The sequence below is a fragment of the Rhinoderma darwinii genome, chromosome 2 (genome assembly GCF_050947455.1).
Source record: "Rhinoderma darwinii isolate aRhiDar2 chromosome 2, aRhiDar2.hap1, whole genome shotgun sequence".
Classification (NCBI taxonomy): domain Eukaryota; kingdom Metazoa; phylum Chordata; class Amphibia; order Anura; family Rhinodermatidae; genus Rhinoderma; species Rhinoderma darwinii.
In genome coordinates this window covers 277,911,774-277,935,402 of record NC_134688.1, presented here as the reverse complement: position 1 = coordinate 277,935,402, position 23,629 = coordinate 277,911,774, and the positions used below count along the sequence as shown (strand labels likewise).

Genomic DNA, 23,629 nt, shown 5'->3' with positions numbered 1-23,629 from the left:
TCAGGGTGAGGTTGGAGCTGACAGCCCGCAGTATCACATTACAGTATCTCCCCTCTTACGCCCCCTCTTCTTGGGACCAGAGCGATAGAGAAACTTCTTCAAAAGAGTAGTGGCATTGAGGTTCTCCTCTGGCTCCCAAGACCTCTCTTCAGGGCCAATCCCGCCCCAATCCACCAAATAAAAAGTCTTTCCTCTCACTCTCTTGGTGTCCAAGATCCCCTTGACCTCAAAGATGTCTGAAGAGCCGCTGGAGGCAACCGCAGGGCTGGGAGTCTTGAAATAGCGGTTCAGGATCACTGGTTTCAGTAGGGAGACATGGAAGGAGTTGGGGATCCTGAGGGTAGGAGGCAGACAAAGCTTGTAGGCGACAAGGTTGATCTGCTGCAGGACCTCGAATGGTCCGAGGAACCTGGGGGCAAATTTACATGACGGCACCCTCAGTCGGATAATCCTGGACGATTGCCAGACCTTAGTGCCAGGAAGAAACCGAGGAGGCTCTCTTCTCCTTGTGTCAGCCTTCCGTTTCATGCAGTCCACTGCCATTAGGATGGAGGATCGAGTCTGCTGCTAGATCTGCAAAAAGTCTCTAAACGTGGAGTCAGCTGCAGGTACCTCGAAAGTATTATGCACCGGGAGAGGAATTCGTGGGTGCTGGCCGTAGACAATGCAGAACGGTGTATTCCTAGTAGACTAGCTGGTGTGATTATTGTAAGAGAACTCCGCCCATGGGAGCAGCTGCACCCAGTCATCATGCTGCTTGGAGATGAAGTGGCGTAGGTAGTTCTCCAGAATCTGGTCGATCCTCTCAACCTGACCATTAGACTGAGGATGGTAGGCAGAGGAAAAGTCCAACTTCACGCCAAAATGACCGCAGAGGGCTCTCCAGAACCTCGAGGTAAACTGAACCCCCCGATCAGACACAATATGCTGTGGCAAGCCGTGCAGTCGGAAGATGTGCTGGATAAATGACTTGGCCAACTGAGGAGCAGAAGGAAGACCGGTCAGAGGAACGAAGTGGGCCATCTTCGAAAATCGAAGTCCACCACCACCCAGACAGCACTGCAACCAGCAGAGAGAGGCAGGTCCATAATAAAGTCCATCGCTATATGCTGCCAGGGAGCATTGGGCACAGGCAATGGCTGGAGCAGACCAGCAGGTCTGGAGTGGGTGGCCTTGTTGGCTGCACATACAGCACAGGAAGAAACGAAGTCCACAATATCCTTGGGCAGTGTGGGCCACCAGAAATGACGAGCAATCAAATCCCGGGTCTTACGCAACCCCGCGTGACCTGCCAGTCTAGAGGAGTGTCCCCAGCGGAGGATTCTTCCACAATCAGCCAGGCGCACAAATATCCTCCCTGGAGGAATGTCCCCAATTTCCAGGGGATTGACCGAGACAATGCAAGATGGATCAATACTGTTCTGTGGACTCTCTATGGTGTCTTCTGTCTCGAAAGACCTGGACAAGGCATCGGCCCTCACATTCTTGTCGGCCAGGCGATAATGAAGCTCAAACTGAAACCTTGCAAAGAGCAGTGACCACCTGACGAGGGTTCAGGCGTTGGGCCGTCTGGAGGTAGGTCAGATTCCTGTGGTCCGTAAAAATCAACATAGGATGAGCTGTGCCCTCTAGTAAATGTCTCCACTCCTCCAGAGCCAATCTGATGGCCAGTAACTCCCGATCCCCAATCGAGTAGTTACGTTCTGCGGAAGAGAAGAGCTCGGAAAAGTATCCACATACCCTTGACTTGCCCTTGGGACCTCTCTGGAACAGGAGTGCACCAGCACCCACAGAGGATGCATCCACCTCCAACGAGAACTGCAGAGAGACATCCGGATGATGGAGGATAGAGCCTGACGTGAAGGGACTCTTCAGGCTATTGAATGCGTACTCTGCCTCAGGAGTCCACATCTTGGCGTTCATACCCTTCTTAGTAAGGTTAGAGATGGGAGAAGTCAGTGAGGAGAAGTTTGGAATAAACTGCCGGTAAAAATTAGCAAATCCCAAAAAGCGCTGTATGGCCCTCAAGCCTTGAGGGCGTGGCCACTGCAGGACAGACTTTACCTTTTCAGGGTCCATCTCGAGACCACGATTCAAGACGATGTAGCCCAGAAAGGGTAGAGCATCCTTGTCAAATACGCACTTCTCAAACTTGGTGTACAGACGATTCTCCCTTAACCGTAGCAAAACCTGACGGACATGTCTCTGGTGCGTCATAGGATCTGGGGAGAAAATCAAGATGTCATCAAGGTAGACTACAACGCAAACATAGAGGCGGTCACGGAAAATGTCATTCACAAACTCCTGGAAGACCGCGGGAGCATTACACAGACCGAAGGGCATTACTAGATACTCACAGTGTCCACCACGGGTGTTAAATGCTGTCTTCCATTCATCACCCTGGCGAATCCGGACTAGGTTGTAAGCCCCACGCATGTCTAGTTTAGAAAAAAATTTGCACCACGTATACGATCAAACAGTTTGGAGATCAGGGGCAATGGATATTTATTCTTCACCGTGATCTGGTTGAGACCACGGTAGTCGATGCAAGGACGAAGAGAGCCATCTTTCTTTTTGACGAAGAAGAACCCGGCTCCGTATGAAGCCCCTTTCTACGTTCTCTGTCACATAGGAGGACATGGACAGAGTCTCTGGCAAGGAGAGAGGATATACCCTACCACGGGGAAGGGATACACCAGGAATAAGTTCAATAGGGCAGTCATACGCCCGATGTGGGGGCAATGCCTCCGCCTCCCTCTTGCTGAAGACGTCCAAAAAGGCAGCATAATGACCCGGCAATCCTGCCAATGACCGAGGCAGCGAAGGCTGAGCCGAACGAATCCGCACCAGGCAACAACCTTGACACTCAGGGCCCCACTGGAGGACCTCTCCAGAATTCCAGTCCAGGACTGGGGCATGCAGTCGGAGCCAAAGCAGGCCCAGCAACACAGGGTTAACAGCTTTGGGCAGGACATAGAACGACAGAAGTTCAGAGTGAAGGGCTCCCACTTGGAGCCTCAGCGGCTTAGTCACAGCTATAACTGGGTCTGGCAGAGGTAGTCCATTCACTGAGGCAACTGTCAACGGGCTCTCCAGAGGGGTGGTGGGTAATTGCAGAAGGTCCACCAGATCTCTGCGGATGAAATTAGCAGCGGATCCAGAGTCCAGATACGCAGAGACCTGATGCGTTTTCTCGCCGGACACTATGGTCACAGGTATGGATAATTTAGACGGAAGTCCATTTTTACCCAAGGTTGTCACTCCAAGCAACCCTAGGTTTTGTGATCTTTGGGGGCACAGGCGCACAAGATGGCCATCGAGGCCGCAATAAAGACAGAGTCTAGATGTGCGTCTGCGTTGTCTCTCTTGGGTAGATAACTTACACTGGTCCGTTATTACTGACTTCTTAGGAGGATTGACATCTGAGGACAGCAGGGGTTGCTGCAAAGTAGGGACCAGACTAGGAAGGGCTCCCTCCCATTGAACCTCTTGGAGGTGTTCACGGATCCATATATTAATCCGGGCAGACAGAAGGATGAGCTCATCCAGGGTAGACGGCAGATCCCGGGCGGCAAGTTCATCTTTAACTCTGGAAGAAAGTCCATGCCAACATGCGGCCAGCAGAGCCTCATTGTTCCACAACAGCTCTCCCGCCAGGGTGCGGAAGTGGATGGCGTACTCACTCACGGAGGTGTCTCCTTGGCGCAGATTAATCAAAGAGGCCGCTGCATATGAGACCCGTCCAGGCTCCTCAAACACCATGCGAAAAGTCCGGAGGAAGGCAGGGAAGTCACAGGTCTCTAGTCCTTGTCTCTCCCAGATAGGGTTCGCCCATGCAAGAGCCTTGCCAGTGAGGAGAGAAATTATGAAAGCGACCCTGGCACCATCAGACGAAAAAGTTCTAGCATACAGGCTGAAATGGATCTGGCATTGATTAAGAAAACCACGACAGGTACTTGCTTCTCCATCATAGCGGTCAGGAAGTGGCAAAGAAACACGTGAGTGAATACTGCCAAGAGGTGTAGACTGAGGATCCACATTGCCAGGAGGTGTAGTAGGAGGAACGGCAGCTTATACGTGCAAGAATGTTCACCGCCTGGAGGAGTTGGTGCTGTTGAGACCGGAGGTCTAGCATATCCGCTCGCATCTCCTGTGACGTCGTCATAGTCTTGAATCGACCAGCGGGGTCCATGGCCTGAGCGTACTGTCACGAAGGGTCTGTGGACCCACTGGGCCGTACCGCCTTGGTGGTAAGGCAGCTGGCCAACAGGGAGCAGGTGAGAGTCTATAGTTCTATAGGTACCTGTGGCAGCTCAGACAGCAGCAGGGCAGGCTTGGCTGGGACTAGGTAGCAGGCGGACGTCAGGCGAGGTGAAGCAGGTCAGACGTGGATGTAGCGCAGCACGACTTTGGCACAGCTCAGTGCTAGACCAGGAATGTATGAATTGTAGGAACAGGAACTGGAAACAGGTATAGGTACAGGGACAGGGACTGGAACAGGGACTGGAACAGGAAACACACTAGGGGCCATCACATAAACAAACTAGGGAACACAACAACGCTCAGGCATAGAACTAGGGGGCTGGACCCCTCTTATAGTCCAGGGTACTCACGGGTCAAAGTTCATCCACAAGGTCCGGTGTGCGAGCTGCCTCTTTAAGAGCGGGCACGAGCGTGCGCGCACACCCTGCGGGATCCGGCTGAGGTGAGTGGACGCGAGCGCTGGCGTCTCCTGAGGAGGAGGCTGGGGCCAGCGCTTGCCGACTCGTGGCTGCTGTTATCAGGGGGAGGTTGGCGCTGACAGCCCGCAGCCACAGATATTACACTGGGTATTTTTTATAGCAAAAACATCCCCCCATGATTTACCATGCAGGCAGCTCCATAACTATATCAACCATACAAGAAAGAAAGACTACAGCTAATAGAAAATTGTATATAAAAGTATGAACATTTTTTATTAGACGTATATAACAAACAATATATTTTTTAAATACATGGAAGGACAAGACCCTAGTAAAATTGATGGAGCAAAATATTTTTCAATTGCTGGATAACATGTATAGATGTGCAGGCTGTATAGGGTAACTTAGAAAATATATTTATAGACCCAAAAGGGTTCCATATTGCTTATCCCTGAACCCTGTAAACATACTTGATTAATGGAAAGGGAAATAGGAAAAAGTGTCAGTGCATAGATATATCACTCAAAAAGGCAGCCTTACCCACAGCAGCAAAAAATATGATGGTCAATATTCGCTCTGCCACATGAACCCCAATGCGCGTTTCACTGTAAGTGCTTCCTCAGGGGGTGGGCGTTGTGTCTTGACAATATCCAGCCCCTAAATAATGTGGGGAGAGTGTACCAGATGTATCTCATGACTCTAACGTGAGATGCGGCGCACGCGCAACGGCGCGGCCGGAAATGAGGCAAGCCCCACTTCAGGCTCCAAGCACTGGAGCGCACATCCGCATTCCCGACGTGTAACGGGAGTTCCGGACATGCGCAGTGCGCCTAAGGACCCGGAGAGGGCAATGCTTCGCCGCCAGCAGTTATAACGAGCATGCGCACCTCATCGCCAGAGATGATTCTCAATAACGTAAGTCAAACTACTAAGATGTCTTGAATTTATAGATCAAAAAAACAGAATGACATGATGAGCCCAGGGAACAAATAACTACAAAGAATGTGTCCGGTACAATTCTAGAATGAATATATATGGAATTAATTTTTTGGATATCTAACACATAAGGAGAGGTCACTCCTTTATTTTTGAAGCTTTGCACCAGCCTAGTCAGGCATTTGTTCACAGTGCTGCTCCAATCCTCTGCTTTTTTCTACAATTCTGACCTGGAGATTGAGCACGTGAGTACAATGGAGTCCATAGAAACTATCAATGCTACATCCAACATTTTTTCATATATCACGGATAAAAAAAACACAAGCTATCTACATAAGCGTTTTTTCGCTTTTAAACTTGATTGTAATCTCGAATCCCATTTACCTTATTGCCTTCCCTTCTTAAAGATGGCGTCTTCACATCCGAAAGGGCAGTGACGTATATACACAGTCACGTCCATTATGATGGATGACTCATGCTGTGTCATCTGATGTTGCTTCCTTGTTCCCTTGACGACTATTGATCACATGTGCATTTTGACCCAATTGGTGGGTTAGTTAGAGGCATGCTCAGTCTAAGATACTACATGCTGTTAATGGAGGATGTAGAATACATATGAGTCCAGCTACAATGATTCCTCTCTTTCTAGATTGGTGAGTGCCAGCTGTTGATGATTTTAATAATTACATTGCTTATATTTAATTAACTTTTTAACACTTTTTGTAACACGAGGATATTACACTTTATGAAAAGCAATATATTATATCATGTTTTATCTTTTGCACCATTGATACTAATGTCACTAGTCACTTTATATCATTGTATGATGACAAAAAATCCTTTTATTGTATTATTGTATACTGATTGATTGCACTGATTGTTTTGGGTTGTACCCCTTATATATACGTATGTATTCCTAACACACACTACTTGAAAATGCCTTCATAGAGGAGGTGAAACGTTGTGGTTCCATGTTGGATGAATAAATTCACTTTATTTGAGTGCTGCTTCACGTTCTCTTTTTTGGATATGGAATTAATTATATGAAGAGAAGCCCTGTAAAGTGGAGATTAAAGAGGCTCTGTCACCAGATTTTGCAACCCCTATCTGCTATTGCAGCAGATAGGCGCTGCAATGTAGATTACAGTAACGTTTTTATTTTTAAAAAACGAGCATTTTTGGCCAAGTTATGACCATTTTTGTAGTTATGCAAATGAGGCTTGCAAAAGTCCAAGTGGGTGTGTTTAAAAGTAAAAGTCCAAGTGGGCGTGTATTATGTGCGTACATCGGGGCGTTTTTAATACTTTCACTAGCTGGGCGCTTTGAAGAGAAGTAACATCCTCTTCTCTTCAGAACGCCCAGCTTCTGACAGTGCAGATCTGTGACGTCACTCACAGGTCCTGCATCGTGACGGCCACATCGGCACCAGAGGCTACAGTTGATTCTGCAGCAGCATCAGCGTTTGCAGGTAAGTCGATCTTACCTGCAAACGCTGATGCTGCTGCAGAATCAACTGTAGCCTCTGGTGCCGATGTGGCCGTCACGATGCAGGACCTGTGAGTGACGTCACAGATCTGCACTGTCAGAAGCTGGGCGTTCTGAAGAGAAGAGGATGTTACTTCTCTTCAAAGCGCCCAGCTAGTGAAAGTATTAAAAAAGCTCCGATGTACGCACATAATACACGCCCACTTGGACTTTTACTTTTAAACACACCCACTTGGACTTTTGCAAGCCTCATTTGCATAACTACAAAAATGGTCATAACTTGGCCAAAAATGCTCGTTTTTAAAAAATAAAAACGTTACTGTAATCTACATTGCAGCGCCTATCTGCTGCAATAGCAGATAGGGGTTGCAAAATCTGGTGACAGAGCCTCTTTAAGCGTGTAATTTATATTGAAAGTGGATTAAGTGGAAGAATAATGAATTAAACAATAATAAACTAATGTAGACCAGATAAGTGTGAAAAAAATACACAAGTACATAATTACAAAAGGTGAGGGTTGCCCAAAATAATGTGAAAATAAAAATACGTAACTGTGAAGCAATTAAAGACAAACATTACATACCTTAAGGGGTTAATATTAAACCCAGTAAACAAAGTTACAAAATGAGAAATGCAACAATAAAGATACATAATCATATTTCTTGAAAGTGATATGAATTAATTAAATTACACAAATATAATGTTAAATCTAAATACTATACAGGGGAGCTCTCCAAAAGGAATGCGAGGCATTTATCATAAACAACACAAAAAAATTATACTAATAACTGAACACAATACAGAATGAAAATTAATAAAAAATAATAATAAATAAATAAAATACATAAAATATTACAAAATAAAAAAGTCATAAAATGAGTCATGTTAGACCAACTTCATTATGCATATCAATTTCACATAAAACACAAAAGGGCAAAAGGAGAGAAATGAGGAGAAGCAACCGCTTGACTTAGCGCTGCCAAAATAGAGCAGCGGATCCTCCTTTCCAGACAATATCATTCCGTAGGATGTTCAAAGAGCTCAGGTCTTATCTCTCCTATTCAGGCTATCGAACATAGGACGGATATGTAAATAATACACAGAACCTAATAAAGACATACAATACAGAACACAATTAATAAAAAAGCATAGATGGTAGAGATTATAGAAAAGGAACAAAACTAAGCTTTTCATTAAGTCCATGGGGTTTCATGGATCCCAATAGGGCAATCCATTTGCACTCTCTTTGTACCAAAACACTCTTCACATTGCCCCCACACCCCTGATGCCACAATATTCTATCGATCCCTCGCACTGATAGTGTTCTGGGATTGCAAACGTGGTGTCGTTTAAAGTGTCTGGGAAAGGTCTTTAGCTATGTTAGGTCCTCGATTTCACAGGCACCCATTTGCGCACATGCTCTCTTGTACGAATTCTCAGCTCTCTAGAAGCAAGTCCTATGTAGATTTTGGGACAACCACATGTGACATAATATACCACATGTGTCGTGCTACGTTAAATATATTCTCTAATTTCAAAGTGCCTCGTTCCATCGGCTGAAGAAAAATTGATTGCCCGACAGATATTGACACAAGGTTTACAATCACCACAAGGGTAGAATCCCTTTCTAGGTCCATGGGAACCAAATGGACATACCTGACGTGGTATGTAGTGACTTTTAACGAGAAAATCCTTCAAATTTTTAGCTCTTCTGGCTGTCATCATGGGTCTTTCCGATAGATTTTGGGCCAGTTGTGGCTCAGATCTCAAGATGGGCCAGTGTATTTCCAAGATGGTCCTCATCTTGTTCCACTGTCCATTGTATGTAGATATAAATCGTACACCTGGCTCACTCATACGTTGTTGTTTAAATCTCAGGAGATCGGTGCGTGGGGTTGCTCTGGCTCTCCCATAACCTTATTTGATGGTTCTATTGCTGTAAGCCCTATCTCTAAACCTTAATTTCAGATCTTTGTATTGCTGTTGAAATAAGGGATCCGAGGAGCAGATCCGCTTCATCCAGAGGAACTGACCAACCGGGATGGCTTTGATGGTGGACTGAGTATGGGTTGATGAGGCACGCAGCAGAGAGTTAACTGATGTTGATTTCCGAAAGACGTCAGTGTGTAGGAAGCCCAGACCATCTGAGAAGATTTGTATATACAGAAATTCTACACGTTGTTGATGGTGTTTATATGTCAATTTGATGTTGAATGGGTTACTGTTAAGCTGCTGCATGAAACTCATCAAACCAAACTCCGATCCTTGCCAGATAAAGAAAATGTCATCAATGTAACGTAGCCAGGAGTGCACATGGTCAGCGGCGCAGGCACCGTCCCTATAGAAAACCTGTCTCTCCCAAAAGCCGAGAAACAGGTTTGCATAGGACGAAGCGCAAGCCGCTCCCATGGGAGTACCTGCAAATAATAATCTTTAAATACGAAAAAATTATGACCCAAAATGAATTGTAGCAATTCCAAAATATGGTCACACAGTTGGCCATCCCGGTTACCGGTCCCCAGGAAGAAGCGGACCGCCTCCAATCCATCATGGTGTCTTATACTAGTGTAGAGTGATTCTACATCCGCTGTCACAAGATACATGTCTGATTGAATTTGAATCACATTGATCCTCCCAAGGACGTCTGTCATGTTCTTTACAAATGAAGGTAAATCGTTCACCATAGTTTTCAAATAATGGTCGATAAATTTGCACACAGGATCACAAAGTCCATCAATCCCGGACACGATCAGACGTCCCGGGGGGTCAATGAGATTTTTGTGTATCTTTGGTAAGAGATACAAAGTCGGGACTTTAGGGTCATTAGTCACTAATCCATAATAGATTTTATTTGGGATAATACCCCTATCGAGAGCCATATCCAAAATTCCACGTAGTTCCTGGGAGAAAAGACATACTGGGTTAGCTGGTAACCTAGCATAAGTCTGCCTATCGCGTAGCTGTCTAAAAGCTTCTCTCTCATATTTCACTATTGGCCAAACCACAATGTTTCCCCTTTTGTCCGCAGCCTTGAAGACTACATCATCCAATGCTTGGAGTTCCCTTAGTGCATTCCTTTGGTCTAAGGTTAGATTATCATTAGTCTTATTAAGCTTAGCTTTATATTAAAAAAAAGTAAAGAAAAAACAAAACTTAATGAAATAATAAATACACATAAAATACCCACCCAATAAAAGCTAGAGAGTAAAAAATCTTATTATTTTACTATTATATTCAAATTATAGGTCTAAAAATGTTAAAAAAGCAAAAAGGATGTGCCTAAAAATTAGAAAGCAACAAACCTACATTATTTATGAAAAAAATGTCACAACAACAACACGTCCTTATTGTAACAAATAAAAACTTTATCGGCGTTTAATAAACGCATGCTTATTATGGCTAAGCAATGTATTTTCCAGGCTCAAAACGGCCTGTTCCTGAAACGGTAAATCCAGAATGTCTGGTATTAGAAACATTATCTAAGACACTGGATGGATTTGCACCATCAATACATATTCCATGCCAGCTGCAGGACCAACAGCGTGCACCTCACGCACTGCAGAAAGAAGCTCCGCCCCTCCTGCAGTGCTGCTCTCACGACTATCACAGCAACGGCCCGTGACCACCTCTATCATATGATTCCTCTATCATATGAACATGAGGAAACATCAAAGTGATAGGGAAGATACGTGTCATAAAGTCATATTGTAACGGTATGAGAACTATAGAGTAGGGCTGGGTGATTAATCATGATTAATTCACCCTCAAGGCCTCTGACGATTCTGTTTATTAACAGAATCGTTAAATTGGTTTTCCTAGTGGTGCCGTGCTGCAGGAGGAAACTACGGCCCGCCGCCTCGTCACTGCCTGATCTGCCCCTTCTGACAAGCTGCGCCCCATTCTGTCTCTGCTTCCCCACGGAACTGCTGTTCTGTAGTGAACAAAATGATATGGAACAGTATGGAACAGCAGTTCTGTCGGGAAGCAGAGACTCCTAATATATACAGCCACACCACCCTGTAGATACTACCCATCCTTGTAGATAGCACCCCCCTTGCAGATTGCGCAACCCCCTTTTCAGATTGCGCCACCACACGCCCTTGCATATCAGAAAACCCATTGCAGATCGCACCCCCACCCCCCTTGCAGATCGCACCAACACCCCACTTGTAGACCGCACCACCCACCTCTCTTGTAGATTGCAGCACCCCTCTCTTGTAGATCGAAGCACCCCCCTCTTGTAGAGTGCAACATCCCCTCTTGTAGATCGCACCACCCCCTCCCCTCTTAATAATGTAGTCTAGTTTTTTTTGCGGTATAACGATGTGTACTGGCCCGACAGATTCCAAAAGAACACACTTTGGATAAGCTCAGATGGAGGTTTTTTGATGCTTTGTTTTCCTACGTTTCTTTGCCTCATTTGTTTTTTAGGCTTTTTTTTAATGAATCAAATGGAAAAACTGTATGCGGTTTTTGATAAAAAAAAACACCGAAAAAAACTTTTCAAACGAACGCGCAAAGCATGTTTTTTCTGCCTTTAATGATATCAATGCAGGTTCATAAATTGTTCCAAGAAGGGGCATGTCACTATTTTTTTCCTACAAGAGGTCAAAAGCCACCAGACAAAAAAAACGCCTCTGCCTTCCGCTGAAATCAATTATAGGAAATTTGGGGAGTTTTTTGGCACTGATTCCCACTCGGATTCCGCCTCAAAATTCTATGTAAACTGGACCTTTTAATCAGGTACCCTATGGATAAGCTTAGCATTTCCAAGCGAACATACTAAACACAGATCAAAAAGATGATGGCCTCCCTAAAGACAAGAAGGCTTAGTAGCAGTGGTAAGAACCAGTTCATATTAACCCCTCTATGACCACCGATACGCCTTTTCATGGCGGTCATTAGTGGGCTTTATTCTGATGCAATAGACGCTTCACGGCGCTGCATCAGAATAAAGTAAACAGAGCAGGGAGCCGTTAAATCTCCCTGCTCTCAGCTACCAGAGGTAGCTGAGGGCTGGGGTTATCCCTGCTCGAATGTGTGAGATCGATATTAGTATCGATCTCACCGCTTTAACCCCTCAATAGCGTGCGTCGCATCTGAGTGGTTTTGGAGTGAGGGAGGGAGCTCCCTCGCATCCCACTGACACCCGGAGATAAGATCGCCGAGTGTCTGTGTCTCCGATGGCAGCCGGGGGCCTAATAAAGGCCCCTAGGTCTGCCCGTAGTAAATGCCTGCTAGGTCATGCTGGAGGAAGTATTGCAGTGTATTATAAAAGCGATCGGATGATCGCATAGTGAAGTCCTAGTGGGACTAGTAAAAAAGTAAAAAAAAGTTGAATAAAGTTTAAAAAAAAATTTGAAAAAAAAAATGAAAAACCCACTTTTTCCCCTTACAAACTGCTTTACTATTAAAAAAAAACACAATAAAGCAAAAAAGTTACACATATTTGGTATCGCCGCGACCGTAACGACCCCGACTATAAAGCTGTTACATTATTTAACCCGCACTGTGAACGTTTTCTGTTGATCCTGACTTAAAAAAAATTTGATAAAAAGTGATCAAAAAGTCGCATTTACTCCAAAATGGTATCAATAAAAACTACAAGTCGTCCCGCAAAACAAAAGCCCTCATACAACTGCATCGGCGGAACAATACAAAAGTTATGGCTCTTCAAATATGGAGACACAAAAAAAAAAAAATGTGAAAAAAATTTGTTTTTACTGTGTAAGTAGTAAAACATACAAAATCTATACAAATTTGGTATCTTTGCAATTGTAACATTACAATACCGTTGAATAAAGTTATTGTGTTATTTATACCACACGTTGAACGACGTAGATTAAGGACGCAAATAAAGAGTAGTGAAATTTCAGGTTTTCTTCTATCCCCCCGCCCCCAAAATGTTAATAAAAGTTAATGAATAAATTATATGGGACCCCAAAATGGTGCTATTAAAAAGTACAACTTGTCCCGCGAAAAACAAGACCTTATACAGCTATGTCGACGCAAAAATAAAAAAGTTATAGCTCTTCGAATGTGACGATGGAAAAACTTAAAAAATGGCATGGTCATTAGGGCCCAGAATGCAAGCAGGGGGAAGGGGTTAATAGACAATAGATAAATAAATAGTGCATCCATAGCAAATAGAATAGAAGTTCATACATGATAAATATGCTTAGTAAAAGATAATAAATATTCAAAGGTCATAGTTCATTTTGTGAAGTACAAACAATTAATAAATAATACAGTACATGATAACAGATTCATATTAAATAGTTATCAGCCATTATTCTAACATTTGTTGTGATAGGAAATTCAAGATACTCTATGTGCAAACACAGTAGTCATACAGATGGCAGTGAAAGAAACTTAGGTTGTGTTCTCGAGTAGCAAAACAGCTCCATTTGCCGAAATTTTCCAGCAATCACTGCAAAATGGTGCGGTTTTGCAGTAATTTTTGGAATATTGCGTCAAAACAGGCAAATTATTGGCGTCATGAAAGAAACTATTAGGACAGGTAAGTAGCTAAAACGACAGTGAAAAGACAGTGTATAACCATAAAGGGGTCAGGTCTAAACATAAACATTTACCTTATATGCAAACGATTGGGCCTCAATAGTGGTAGGGAAAGTCAGACAATGCATAGAAATATAAGTGTCACTATACAGCAGATAAGGCATACAGAACCTGTTGCAGAGCACATTAGCGAGGGCTATTACTTCAGTCACAGCAATCCGTAGTTCCCCTGCAGAGCAGCTACCTGTGCTGATTAGTGGAGCAGCAGACAGAAGCCCCTGTTGACTACTGCCCCACCAATCAGCGCTCACTTCAGCCTGTGCCTTACCTGATACCCCTTCCCCTGCAGAAAAGACCCCTTCATATCCTGGCAGACAGGGAAGAAAGTCATTAAAAATAATGTCATTTTTTTTAAATTAGTGCCAGCTGGTGCCGTCCCATACAAGGTGCAGCCCTAGGCATTAAACCTCCAATGCTTACTGGTAAATACGGCCCTGCCTAAGCACAATATACAAATACGTTTCTAAGCATTTGTAAAACATCTCTTGAAATATTAGTTGAGTAAATAATGCTTCTTCTATTATGTTGGTCAGATAGTGGGTACGTAAAAAATATGGGCAGAGAGATAGCGACCTATGGAAAATTTACTAGATATGACTTCTGAACATAACAACACAAGTATTATTATGCTCAAATTAAGGCCTCCTCCTCCCCTTCAGCCTTGCCTCTCCATCTCCAAATTGGTGTCTTTACCAATCCTTTGCGTCACGTATTTTAAATAGCAGCAAATACTAAAGTTCCCTTAGCCTAGGACCTGGGGATAATTAATTAATTAATTACATGTGCGCACGCTGGCCCTTTAAATCCGGGAACGAGCGCGCGCACCCTAGTAGTCACTGCAGGGCAGAGCGGATGCATGTGCTGACGTCTCTGGGGAGGGAGACGTCGGCAGGAGGAGAAAGGTCTGTGGTCACTTTCTATGTATGCTTTCTAGGACTTTGTATAGACTGTTGTTTGTCCAGCTGCTACTTCACTACGGCAGTGCGGCCTAGTGTGTCCACATACCCACAGAGCGTGACAACCATCGTGTAAAATCAAATCATATGACTTCCTAAACAGCAAATGGTGTCATGCCACAACAACTACACGGAATATTGAAAAATGCACACATCTCTATTTCCAATACCTTCCAAGGTTATTGGTCTCATGCATTTCTCAGGCAAATCTCTAATGATTATACACAACCAATCAAAAACAAATGAGAGGTCAACATTAACATGAAATGTGTGCAAGTTTAAAACAAAATTGAAAACTGTACAAAAAAACCAATCCCAACTTCATTACAATAAACAGAAAAACGCAGAAGAATTATTTAAAGAGGCTCTGTCACCAGATTTTGCAGCCCCTATCTGCTATTGCAGCAGATAGGCGCTGCAATGTAGATTACAGTAACGTTTTTATTTTTAAAAAACGAGCATTTTTGGCCAAGTTATGACCATTTTCGTATTTATGCAAATGAGGCTTGCAAAAGTACAACTGGGCGTGTTGAAAAGTAAAAGTACAACTGGGCGTGTATTATGTGCGTACATCGGGGCGTGTTTACTACTTTTACTAGCTGGGCGTTGTGTATAGAAGTGTCATCCACTTCTCTTCACAACGCCCAGCTTTTGGCAGTGCAGCACTGTGACGTCACTCACAGGTCCTGCATCGTGTCGGCACCAGAGGCTACAGATGATTCTGCAGCAGCATCGGCGTTTGCAGGTAAGTCGATGTAGCTACTTACCTGCAAATGCTGATGCTGCTGCAGAATCAAGTGTAGCCTCTGGTGCCGACACGATGCAGGACCTGTGAGTGACGTCACAGTGCTGCACTGCCAGAAGCTGGGCGTTGTGAAGAGAAGTGGATGACACTTCTATACACAACGCCCAGCTAGTAATAGTAGTAAACACGCCCCGATGTACGCACATAATACACGCCCAGTTGTACTTTTACTTTTCAACACGCCCAGTTGTACTTTTGCAAGCCTCATTTGCATAAATACGAAAATGGTCATAACTTGGCCAAAAATGCTCGTTTTTTAAAAATAAAAACGTTACTGTAATCTACATTGCAGCGCCTATCTGCTGCAATAGCAGATAGGGGCTGCAAAATCTGGTGACAGAGCCTCTTTAAGCCAGAAGAGTACACCCCTTTACAATCGAACTGTTTTTTTTATAGCTCTACAGATGCAAAATGTATTGATTCTTTAGTAACACACATGATAGCTACATATTGGAAAAGAAACAAGGCCTGGATATCCTAAATCGACACAATTTATCATCACACAAAAGCTCTCCCAATCTGCTTCAGTCCTGGTTCTTTATCTAAACCTATGGCACCACTACAGGCATTGGCTTTAAGCACAGTATACATATGAGTATCTGACCATTTGTAAAACAGCTCTTGGAATATTAGGTGAGTAAATAATGCTTCCTCTATTATATTGGTCAGATAGTGGGTATGTATAGAATGTGGACATAAAGATAGCGAGCTATGGGATATTTACAAGATATGACTTTTGAACATAACAACACAAGTATTGTTGTGTTTAAAAAAAGGCCTCCTCCTCCCCTTCAGCCTTGCCTCTCCATCTCCAAAATTGGTGTCTTTACCAATCATGTGCGTCTTTTATTGTAAATAGCAGCAAACAGTAAAGTTCCCATAGCCTAGGACCTCATCATACAGGAAACCAGTCAGTGCAGAATTCTTAAAAAAACGAGTTTCAAACCCCTGTCTATCAGATATCACATACTACTCTGGGACAAATAACTTGAGACTGGTGGCAAATTTACCAGACCCAATTCCCTATGGAGTCACTGGTTTCAAAGACTAAAATAACATAGTGAACACCATCATGTAAAATAAACTCATATGACTTCCTAACAAGCAAATGGTGCCATACCACGACACCTACATGGAATTTTGAAAAAAGCACGTGTCTATTCCCAATACCTTCCAAGTTTATTGGTCTCGGGCATTTCTCCAAAACAAACATGATACCATCTCAGACCACACAATTGTACCCTGAGAGAGGAGCAATAACTTAAGCATTAAAACTCTCTTTATTGCCCTGACCAAATCCAGCTAAAAGGACCTACCCTAAATTATTCCACTACACATGCAGCACCAATATCCAAGGAGGGCCCAGCAACTAAACCAAACAAACCACTTCTAACCATACACCTCCATTGGAAATTAGGTGAAAATAAGGGAAATTACACAGTGACATGACTCTTGGAATATTAGCTGAGAAAATAACGCTACTTCTATTATATTGGTCAGATAGTGGGTACGTAAAGAATTTGGGCAAAGAGATTGTGAGCTATGGGAAATGTACTAGATAAAACTTTTGAACATAACAACACAATTATTGTTATGTTCAAATAAAGGCCTCCTCCTCCCCTTCAGCCTTGCCTCTACATCTCCCAAATTGGTGTCTTTACCAATCTTTTGTGTCACTTATTGTAATTAGCAACAAATATTAAAGTTCCCAGAGCCTAGGACCTCATTATCCAGAAATCCAGTCAGTATAGAATTCTTAAAAAAATTGTTTCAAACCCCTGGGTATCAGATATCACATACTACTCTGGAACATAGAAGTAGAGATTGGTGACAAATTTACCAAAACCAAGTTCCTGTGGAGTCACTGGTCTCAAAGACTAAAAAAAACACAGTGAACAACATCACTAAAATGAGGTCAGATGACTTCCTAAGCAGAAAATGGTGCCATACTACGACACCTACACAGAATTTTGAAAAAAGCAGAAATCTTTATTCCCAATACCTTTCAAGGTTATTGGTCTCTGGCATTTCTCCAAAACAAACATGATACCATCTCAGACCACACAATTTTACCTCGAAAAAGAGCAATAACATAAGCATTACATCTCTCTTTATTGCCCTGACCAAATCCAGCTAAAGGAACCTTCCCTAAGTCATTCCACTACACATGCAGCACCAATATCCAAGGAGGGCCCAGCAACTCAACCAAACAAACCCCTTCTGACCAGACATCTCCATTGGAAATTAGATGAACATAATGGAAATTACACAGTGATATGATAGCAATCTCACCATATCACCAATGTAATATAATGAATTAAGGTACATCTAACTTCAACTTAACAGAATAACATATAAAAATATAACAAAATAATCTAGTTAAAATCTCTATGATTATATACAACCAATCAAAAACAAATGAGAGGACAACTGTAATGACGGGGTAAGGAAACAGACAAGTGAGCCCTAATCTACCCGCCACTCAGTCCCTGCCTACTTGCAACGACCCGCCCTAGGCGACGGGGTACAACTGGGCGACGGTCCCTACGCTCAATAAGTGCCCGACAGACAAACAGACAAGGGTACACAGAAGCAAGGGAAAAGGGGCAGTTGCCGAGTCAAACCAGGAGTGTCTGAGGTACCAAACGCAGAGCAGGAGAGTAGTGAACAAGCCGAGTCAAACCAGGAGTGTACGAGGTACCAAACGAAGAGCAGGAGAGTAGTGAACAAGCCGAGTCAAACCAGGAGTGTACGAGGTACCAAACGCAGAGCAGGAGAGTAGTCAGTAAGCCAGGGTCGATATGAAGCAGGGTCAAATGGATAAAGAAGCTGCAGCAGGGCCAGGAAACAAAACAAGAATCACAAGCAAGGAGGAACAGGAAAGGCAGGTATAAATAGACAGAGGGCGGGAGCTAGCTCCGTCTGGCCAGGCTGTGATAGGCTCTCCCACTCCTAAGCCTGCCATCCCGAGTGGTGGAAGATGGAGTCAGTCTCACAGACATAGAAGCAGGTGCAGGCTGATTACCTATGGGCGTGGATACAGACGCTGTGCCTGGCAGATCCTTAACAACAACATTAACATGAAGTGTGTGCAAGTACAGTGAAGGAAATAAGTATTTGATCCCTTGCTGATTTTGTAAGTTTGCCCACTGTCAAAGACATGAACAGTCTAGAATTTTCACGCTAGGTTAATTTTACCAGTGAGAGATAGATTATATAAAAAAAAAACAGAAAATCACATACTCAAAATTATATATATTTATTTGCATTGTGCACAGAGAAATAAGTATTTGATCCCTTACCAACCATTAAGAGTTCAGCTTCCTCCAGACCAGTTACACGCTCCAAATCAACTTGGTGCCTGCATTAAAGACAGCTGTCTTAAATGGTCACCTGTATAAAAGACTCCTGTCCACAGACTCAATTAATCAGTCTGACTCTGCACAAGGCTGGAATGGGCTACAAAACCATAAGTAAGATGCTGTGTGAGAAGGAGACAACTGTTGGTGCAATAGTAAGAAAATGGAAGACATTCAAAATGACTGTCAATCGACATCGATCTGGGGCTCCATGCAAAATCTCACCTCATGGGGTATCCTTGATCCTGAGGAAGGTGAGAGCTCAGCTGAAAACTACACGGGGGGAACTTGTTAATGATCTCAAGGCAGCTGGGACCACAGTCACCAAGAAAACCATTGGTAACACATTACGCCGTAATGGATTAAAATCCTGCAGTGCCCGCAAGGTCCCCCTGCTCAAGAAGGCACATGTACAGGCCCGTCTGAAGTTTGCAAATTAACATCTGGATGATTCTGAGAGTGATTGGGAGAAGGTGCTGTGGTCAGATGAAACTAAAATTTAGCTCTTTGGCATTAACTCAACTCGCCGTTTTTGGAGGAAGAGAAATGCTGCCTATGACCCAAAGAACACCGTCCCGACTGTCAAGCATGGAGGTGGAAACATTATGTTTTGGGGGTGTTTCTCTGCTAAGGGCACAGGACTACTTCACCGCATCAATGGGAGAATGGATGGAGCCATGTACCGTCAAATCCTGAGTGACAACCTCCTACCCTCCACCAGGACATTAAAAATGGCTCGTGGCTGGGTCTTCCAGCACGACAATGACCCGAAACATACAGCCAATGCAACAAAGGAGTGCCTCAAAAAGAAGCACATTAAGGTCACGGAGTGGCCTAGCCAGTCTCCAGACCTTAATCCCATCGAAAACTTATGGAGGGAGCAGAAGATCCGAGTTGCCAAGCGACAGCCTCGAAATCTTAATGATTTACAGATGATCTGCAAAGAGGAGTGGGCCAAAATTCCATCTAACATGTGTGCAAATTGAGCTGTATTTGTGCTGGTGTTGTATTTATGTACTGAGCTTGGTTCTGGTGTTGTGTATAGAACCATATTGCTTGTGAAATGTACAAATATTTTTGTGCTCGCGTTACATAAAAAGAAATGACGCGTCGATTGGTAGAGAAAACAAACACGGCGAGGGGGAAGGAGATGTCGGGAAAGAGGTTGGGGGGGGCGCCAAACTGAATCTTTGCCCCGGGTGCTGGAGAACCTAGCTACGCCTCTGTGGAAGGAGACCTGGTTGATCACCTCCTTGACCTCATAAGGAACAATGTACCTGGGGGCGAACTTTCTGGAGGGTACCCTCAGGCGGAGGTTCTTGGACGATAACCAAAACCGATCTCCCACCAAGAAATCAGGGTTGGCTGAACGCTTTTTATTGGCTTGAAGCCACTGACCGTCCTGGGCTGCCCTGAGATGACTCTGGACCTGGTCCCAGATGACCCCCAAGTTCCCAGTGAGAAGCTCCACTTCAGGGTTATCTGATACACATGGGGAAAATTAAGAAAACCAGGGATTAAAACCATAATTAGCAAAGAATGGAGAAACTCCTGATGATGTGCTGATGTGATTATTGAGGGAAAATTCTGCAAGCGCCAAAAACCTCAACTATTTATCCTGAGCGTCGGCCACGAAGCATTTGAGATTCTGTTCCAGAGACTGATTGGTTCTCTCAGTCTGGCCATTAGTTTCTGGATGAAAGTCCGTTGAAAAGGACAAGTCTAGTCCTAACTGCTTGCAGAACTCCCTCCAAAACAATGATACAAATTGAACCCCCAGTCAGAGACGATGTTAACAGGTACCCCGTGCAAACGTAAAATATTTTTAATAAAGAAATTAACTAGCTCTTTGGCATTGGGCAACTTCTTCAGGGGGATGAAGAGGGCCATTGTACTAAACCGGTCTACCTCTACCCAGATCACTGACCTGCCCTGGGACGAAGGGAGATCAGTGATAAAATCCATGGGTAGATGGGTCAGGGTCCTTGGGGCACCGGCAAAGGACACAGCAAGCCTGCAGGTCAGGATCTGGGAGTTTTAGACTGGTAACAGGTCTCACATGAGACCACGTAGGTTTGGACATCCCGTAGCAGCCCTGGCCATCAGAAACCACGGCTGACAAGGTGCTGGAGAAGCCTGAGCCGGAGGTGTAGGGGTACAAACAGTTTGCCCTCTGGAAAGGCTTCAGGGCCAGAGTCCTGGCTGGCCACGACCGCTGTGGTCAGGTCAGAGTTTACGGTTGCCACTACTGCACCAGGAAGCAATATCCCTTCGGATTTGGTCTCAGGCGGAGGGGTGGCCAGAAAACTACGGGACAGAGCATCTGCTTTAATATTCTTTGAAACAGGCCTGTAGGTAACAACAAAATTGAACCTGGTAAACAATAGAGCCAATCTAGCCTGTCTAAGGTTGAGTCTCCTGGCTGATTCTAAAAAGACCAAATTTTTATGGTCAGTGAGGACCGTGACCCGATATCTTGCCCCTTCGAGAAAATGGCACCAATCCTCCAAGCCCATTTGATGGCCAGCAGTTCCCAATTACCAACATCGGAATTTTGCTCAGTGGGACAGAACTTACGGGAAAAGAAGGCACAGGGTCGGAGGTGAGTGTGAGAAGTGGGACCCTGAGACAATATTGCTCCCACACCCACCTCGGAAGCATCCACCTCCACAATAAAGGATGGTGTGTGATCTAGTTAGATTAGTACCGGGGCGGAGGAAAAGCACCCCTTAAGGAGCTCGAAGGCTCGGGCCGCCTCCAGAGACCAGTGGAGTAGATCCGCACCTTTGTGGGTGAGGCCAGTAAGAGGTTTGGCGATTACTGAAAATTTTGGGATAAAACGTCTGTAGTAATTTGCGAACCCAAAAAACCTTTGGAGGGCTTTCAAAGCCCTGTAATTCTGTCATGAACAAATACATGGGTAACAGTGAGGTCCCTGTTCTTCCCAAACCTCTGTCCCTACCTACTTGTATGACCTGACCTAAATGACGGCGCACAACTGGGTGGCGTTCCCTATACTCGTACAAGTGCAACTGACAAACAGATAAGACAGAGACAGTACAAAACAATAAAGGGTTACCTGGGAAGTACACAGAGGGAGAGGCAGGGCAATTGTGCCACGGACAAGTCCGGGCGCAAAAGGCGGAGTAAGGCAGCCAGGGTCAAACCGGGAGAGTGCGGCAAAAGAAAAGTCAGAAGGCAAAGAAAAGTCAGGAGTCAAGCCGGGGTTAGGGGTAACAAAGGAGTAAAATGCAAGTCGCTCAGGGGAGTCTGTAACTAGGGAAAGCACAGGGCTAGGAAACACTAATTACAGGCAAAGGCCTACTGCCCAGGCTGAACTAAAAAAGGAGAGGGCGGGAGCTCAGGAACATCAGCCAGGCCTTGATTGGCCTGACGCTCCTGAGCTCCTATTGGCTGCAGACTGCCTCAGTTTGCCAAGCCGGGCGACGCTCGAGCGAGTAACTCTCGATGTCCTGGAGACCGAGGGAGCCGCAGGAAGGGAGTACGTGACAATTAGCTGAGTAAATAATACTTCTTCTATTATATTGGTCAGATCTTGGGTACGTAAAGAATGTGGACAAAAAGATAGCGAGCTATGGGATATTTACTAGATATGACTTCTGAACATAACAACACAAGTATTGTTGTGTTTAAAAAAAGGCCTCGAAAATTGGTGTCTTTACCAATCCTTTGTGTCACGTATTGTAAATAGCAACAAATAGTAAAGTTCCCATAGCGTAACAAGGTAGGGAGGGCTATGTAGCATTATATACAAGGGGGGAGCGCTGTGTAGCACTATATACAAGGGAGGGAGGGCTGTGTAGCACTATATACAAGGGAGAGAGTTTGTCACGGCATGGGGTGGTAGCAGCTGGCCAACTAGGTACAAAACAATGTCTATAGTCCAGAACGGCTACTGGAGGCAATGTAGAAAGTAGCGGAGACACAACTTTACTTTCACTGTAGATGGCTAGTAGATGCAGCGGAAGACATGACTCTCACTGTAGATACGATAGCACGGGATACAGGGTACAGGCAGCAGGAACGGGTAACACTGGGAACTGGAAAACACTGGGAGACCATTTGCAAGACAAACTAAGGTATACAACAATGCTCAGGCAAGAATCAAGTGGGCAGAGCCCTTTTTATAGTCCAGCAGCCATTTGGGCTAATTATTGAGTAATGACAGCTGGACGCGTACTGGCCCTTTAAGGCCATGCACGCGCGGGCGCACGCGCCCTGCGGGAAACAGTCCAAGAACCCGGAAGTGAGTGCCGGCGTCTCCCTGGTGGAAGATGTCACCGAGAACTCCGATATCCATGGCAGGGACCGTCAGAGGGTAAGTCTGAACGACGGCCCTCGGCCATAGACGTTACAGAGGGCTGTGTAGCACTATATGCAAGGGGGCACTGCGTAGCACTATATCCAAGGGAGGGAGGGCTGTCTAGCACTATATACAATGAGGGGAGCGCTGTGTGGCACTATATACAAGGGGGGCTGTGTGGAACTTTATACAAGGGGGGCTGTGTGGCACTTTCTACAAGGGGGCTTTGGGGCACTTTATACAAGGGGGGCTTTATGCCACTATATACAGGCGGAGCTGTGTGACACTATATACAAGGGGGGCTGTGTGGCACTATATACAAGGGGGGCTGCGTGGCACTATATATAAGGGAGGGGCTGTGTGACACTATATTCCAGGGAGGCTATTTGGCACTATTTACAATGGAGGGAGGGTTCTGTGTGTGGCGCTATCTACAGGGGCTGTGTGTGGCGCTATCTACATGGGTGTGTGTGACCCTATCTACAGGGCTGTGTGTGACACTT

General features: G+C 44.7%; 1 long non-coding RNA gene across 2 annotated transcripts in view; it reads left to right on the top strand.

Moving 5' to 3' along the window:
* Positions 1 to 6,056: 6,056 nt before the first annotated feature.
* Positions 6,057 to 23,629, top strand: part of LOC142742995 (uncharacterized) — a 52,855-nt gene continuing 35,282 nt past the window's right edge. The window contains exons 1-2 of one of the 2 annotated variants that reach the window (XR_012881473.1): positions 6,057 to 6,271; positions 10,132 to 10,190. This is a non-coding gene — a long non-coding RNA (uncharacterized LOC142742995). The remainder of the gene's footprint in view (positions 6,272 to 10,131; positions 10,191 to 23,629) is intronic. The other variant, XR_012881474.1, reaches the window with a different exon arrangement.